The 5615-nt window shown below is 41.5% G+C and overlaps 1 pseudogene; it reads left to right on the top strand.

The window, feature by feature from the left end:
• The first annotated feature begins 338 nt into the window (after positions 1-338).
• LOC129481669 (mitochondrial import inner membrane translocase subunit Tim17-B-like) lies at positions 339-826 on the top strand (annotated as a pseudogene).
• Positions 827-5615: the final 4789 nt, after the last annotated feature.

Genomic DNA, 5615 nt, shown 5'->3' with positions numbered 1-5615 from the left:
ATTTTATGTTACAGATTATGTAACTGCAGAATTAGTGTGGTATCTTTTTCTAGACTGGATAAAAGTTTGGATTCATGTAGCAAGTACAGCAGGCAAAAAGTATGCATACAGATATCTTTATATCTATCTATACTATGTGTAATAATAAAACATTAAACAAGTATTTAAAAATTTCATCAGTAGATGATCTGCTAAATAAGTTTAGTAGCCCAAATACTTTATATAGAAAGCAAATTAATTTTTTGCTTAATATGAACTAAGCATATTATATCACTGTGTAAAAAGAATAGTTGTAACACAAAAAGTATGATTGTAGGCGTCCGGTGCCATGGAGGAGTATGCTAATTGCAAATGATTGTGGTGGAGCCTTCACTATGGGTGTCATCGGTGGCGGAGTCTTACAGGCCATCAAGGGTTTCCACAATGACCCTGTTGGAATTTGGCACCAGTTGAGAGGTAGTGCCAACACTGTGAGGATCTGAGTCCCCCAGATTAGAGGTAGCTTCACAGTGTTGGGGGGCCTGCTCTCCACCATCGACTGTGGCCTGGTCGGGCTTCAGGACAAGGAGGATCTCTGGAAATCTATTACCAGTGGAGCATTGACTGGGGCTGTGCTGGCTGCCTGCAGTGGCCCACTGGCCATGGTGGGCTCGGCGATGATGGAGGGCATCCTGTTGGCGCTCATTGAGGGCGTTGGCATCCTCCTCACTCGTTACACGGCCCAGCAGTTCCAAAATGTGCCCTTGTTGCCGGAGGACCCCAGCCAGCTGCCCCCTAAGGACGGCACCCCGGCCCCAGGCTATCCCAGCTATTAGTACCACTGAGGAAGCCACTGCCACCATGGGAGCTGCTTCTCGGTTTTCTTCCCGATAATCTACCTCGAAGGAAGGGCTAGCTCCCAGTTAGCCCTGGGACCCTCCAGAGAGGGCTTCTACTCTGCTCCCTAGTCCTAGGCTGGGGGTGGGGCACTGCAGCTGCCCTGACAGATGGGTCCCCTTTTTCTCTCTCGGGGCACCCCAGCCCCACACTCTCGTGTATCAAGTTCTCACCCAAGCTCCTTTGTGTGGCACTCTGATGTGTATTTAAGGCCCATTTTAAATGCCAAAAAAAAAAAAAATATGATCGCATTTGGAAAATACATACAACTGTTTGCACACAGTATATCTATACGTGTATGGGTGAATGTTTACATGGAAAGGTGACTAAAAAGTATGTAAAATTAAGAATATTAAATATTTACCTCTAGAGTTTGAGGTCACTGTATTGAAAGGGAACTCTTCTGGCATGTTTGATTGTTTATATTTTACATTAAAAATCTTTCATGTTTTGTAACAAAAAGTAGATAAAGAATATTTGGAATGACATAAAATAAAAGTTAAAATAAGAAAAGAGATGAGCAGTATTCAAACAGGACAAAAGGAACAATGAGAAAGAAAAATAAATAAAGTGAAACAAGATAAATAAGCCAAAACTATTTGCCAAGATGTAGGTTAAGAAGTTTCTTTTTTCAAATTCAAATCAATCATTTTGAGAGTGACTATTCTACATCTAGTTAATGAAATCTTTACATTACTTTATCTCAAATTTGTGTTTTCAACTCTAAGTAAAATTTTATAAATTCTAAATGGAGCTATTTAAGAAATGTTTATATAGTGATCCCTAGTAAATGAAATTTTAAATGTTTGATTTCAGAAAACAGCAAACCTTTGCCAGAATATCAAAGTAAAATGGGCAAAAAATTAAATTTAATAGAGTCATAAATCCAAGTGAGCTAGGACAAGAGATTTTTTTTTTTTTCTGTAGCTGCTTGATGCAGACATGTGTCACCATTATCACCATGTATAACTTTTCCCGCTTGACACACTTTTATGCGAGCTAGTTTGGCAAGAAAGTATGGTTCTAACTGGAGAATTAGTAAGTTTATCTCTCCACCTTAGTCTTTCAATATTCATGGTGGTCATGCTACCAAGTAATTGAAGAGTTTCTGATAGAAGCCATAAAACTTTATGGTGGTTAGATAATGTGATAAATTTGCCCCAGGATGAAAATTTCTACCTTATGGTCTCATTAGGTAGAAGAAAGAAAGCCTTTGGGAGGTGTGAAAGGAAAATATCTTGGGTTTCTAAAATCACTAAGCTAAAGGGAAAATTCGAGCTGGAAACTGCTTAGGGAAAGCCTGCCTAGCCTGCCTCCCATTCTGTTCAAAGTCATCCTTCTGCTCACTGAGATAAATGCACATGTGATTGCCTCCTTTGGAAAGGGTAATCAGAAACTCAAAAGAATGCAACAACTTGTCTCTCATTTACCTGTGACCTCGAAGCCCCCTCCCCACTTTGAGTTGTCCCGCTTTTGCCTGGAGTTGTCCCACTTTTTCAGACTGAACCATATATGTTGATTGATGTCTCATGTCTCCCTAAAATATATAAAACTGAGCTGTGCTCTGACCACGTTGGGTACATGTCACCAGGACCTCCTGAACTGTGTCACTGGTGTACATCCTCAACCTTGGCAGAATAAACTTTCTAAATTAACTGAGACCTGTCTCACATTTTCAGAGTTCACAGAGGACAGCTGAAAGCAAAAATCAAAATTGTGAAAATCAGAAAAAAAAATAAATTATAAAATTTATTAAGTTTTTAAGTTAGGGTAATTTTTTAATGTAATACATCTCCCTTTCCATGGTCCTCATACTAAGAATAATTTTAAACAGTAAACATCATGTATAAAACAAGTATGAAATGACTCTGAAGGTGAAGAAAAAATGTAATAAAGCTAAGGACCTCTGGACAAGAGAAACAAGGTGATATTGAGTTGTCTGAGTATTTTTGTTTCTGTTTCATGTATCACAGCCTGAGAGCTGAAGAAGATGGAAAACCAGAATGAGCACTGACTGAAAAAGAAAAAATAAAGCTTGCTCTCTAGTCAAAGTACAAGGAAAGGAGAAGCATGGCAAGAAAGAAAACTTTCTGACAACAACCTCTCTATTCCAGCCAAACAAAACAGAAAATAAGGTGTTGCCCCACTCTCACCCATCCTATTTAAGAACTACTAGACCTAGATATCCCCCCACAAAAGAATCTAACAAGTTGCCTCCAAAACCTCATTGTGGTGGTATCAGAGAAGACCAAATAGGGAGATAGCGGTCTTCTACCCCACCAGGCAATAAGGAGGTTCACCTTTTCCTCTCAGCTTAAATGGTGTCTTAGGAGGTCTAATGCAAAGTTAGGACTTTCACCATCACTCAGCTGTAGAGAAACTGCATCCACTACATTGTCAGTAGAGATCACCTGAGAAACAAATTGCCAACACTAGCCCTGCAGTAAAAATGAAGGAGCCCCCAATTCCCATCACTCAAATGTCAATAGAGGTCAAGTGAGGAATCCTGAACTTCTACCTCCAAATAGCAGTAATAAGGTGGTGCCCTCTATCCCCTACCAGAGCAGAGAAATACTGTTAAAACAGAAGTTTTAAGTAAAATCCAGAGTTTCGTAGCACAATACGAAAATGTCTGAGTTTTAATAGAAAATCACTTATCATACCAAGAACCAGGAAGATGTCAAACTGAATTAACAAAAACACTCAGTTGTTGCAGTGAGCTGAGATCGTGCCGCTGCACTCCAGCCTGGACGACAGAGTGAGACTCCATCTCAAAAAACAAACAAACAAACAAAAAAACACTCAATTGATGGCAAGTTGACAGCAATATAATGAAAATAATTATGTAACATGACTAATATTTTTTGGCTGTGTCGCCACCCAAATCTCATCTTGAATTGTAACTCCCTCAATTTCCATGTGTTGTGGGAGGAACCCAGTGGGAGGTAATTGAATCATGGGGATGGGTCTTTCCTGTGCTGGTCTCATGATAGTGAATAAGTCTCATAAGATGTGACAGTTTTAAAAATGGGAGTTTCCCTGCACAAATTCTCCCTCTTGCCACTGCCATGTAAGAAGTGGCTTTTGCCTTCCTCCATGATGGTGAGACCTCCCCAGCCACATGGAGCTGTAAGTCCATTAAACCTCTTTCATTTTTAAACTGCCCAGTCTCAGGTATGTCTTTATCAGTAGTGTGAAAACAGACTAATACAGTAAATTAATATGAGTAGAGTGGGGCGCTGCTGAAAAGATACCCAAAAATATGGAAGCAACTATGGAACTGGGTAACAGGCAGAGGTTGGGATAGTTTGGAGAGCTCAGAAGACAGAAAAACATGGGAAAGTTTGGAACTCCTAGAGATTTGTTGAATGTCTTTGACCAAAATGGTGATAATAATATGGACAATGAAATCCAGGCTGAGGTGGTCTCAGATAGAGATGAGAAACTTGTTGGGAACTGAAGCAAAGGTAACTCTTTTTGTGTTTTAGCAAAGAGATTGGCAGCAATTTTTCCCTGTACTAGAGATTTGTGGAACTTGAGAGAGATGATTTCCAGTATGAGGCGGAAAAATTTCTAAGCAGCAAAGCATTGGGAACTGGAGTAAAGATGACACTTGTTATGTTTAGCAAAGAGACTGGCGGCAATTTTGCCCTACCCTAAAGATTTATGAAACTTTGAACTTGAGATAGATGATTTAGGGTATCTAGCAGAAGAAATTTCTAAGCAGCAAAGCATTCAAGATGTGACTTGGGTGCTGTTAAAGGCAGTCAGTTTTATAAGGGAAGCAGGGCATAAAAGTTCAGAAAATTTGCAGCCTGAAAAGGTGAAATAAAAGAAAATTCTATTTTCTGATGAGAAATTCAAGCAGGTTGCATAAATTTGCATAAGTAATAAGGAGCCAAATGTGAATCCCTAAGACAAGGGGGACTGTATCTCCAGGGCATGTCAGAGATCTTCACAGCAGCCCCCCATCACAGCTCTGAAGGCCTAGGAGGAAAATATGGTTTTGTGGGCAGGGCCCAGGGTGTCCATGCTGTGTGCAGTCCAGGGACTTGGTGCCCTGCAACCCAGCCACTCCAGCTGTGGCTAAAAAGGGCCAAGGTACAGCTCAGGCCTTGGCTTCAGAGGGTGCAAGCCCCAAGCCTTGGCAGCTCTACTTGGTATTGAGCCTGTGGGTGCACAGAAGTTAAGAACTGAGGTTTGGGAACCTCTGCTTAGATTTCAGAGGATGTATGAAAATGCCTCGATGTCCAGGCAGAAGTTTGCTTCAGGGTGGAGCCCTGTTGAAGAACATCTGCTAGGGCAGTGAGGAAGGGACATGTGGGGTTGGAGCCCCCACACAGAGTCCCTACTGGAACACCACCTAGTGATGCTGTGAAAAGAGGGCCACCATCCTCCAGACCCCAGAATGGTAGATACACCAACAGACAGCTTATACTGTGCATCTGGAAAAGCTGCAGACACTCAACACCAGTCCTGAAAGCTGCCAGGAGAGGGGCTATTCCCTGCAAAACCACAGGGGAGGAGCTTCCTAAGAATGTGGGGACCCACCTCTTGGATCAGCATGACCTGGATGTGATACATGGAGTCAAAGGAGATTATCTTGGAGCTTTAACATTTGACTGCCCCACTGGATTTAGGACTTGCATGGCACCTGTAGTCCTTTTGTTTTGGCCAATTCCTCCCCTTTGGAATGGCTGTATTTACCCAATGCCTGTACCCCCATTGTATCTAGGAAG

Source organism: Symphalangus syndactylus, chromosome 5, assembly GCF_028878055.3.
Source record: "Symphalangus syndactylus isolate Jambi chromosome 5, NHGRI_mSymSyn1-v2.1_pri, whole genome shotgun sequence".
Lineage (NCBI taxonomy): Eukaryota > Metazoa > Chordata > Mammalia > Primates > Hylobatidae > Symphalangus > Symphalangus syndactylus.
This window is presented reverse-complemented; position numbering and strand designations above follow the sequence as displayed.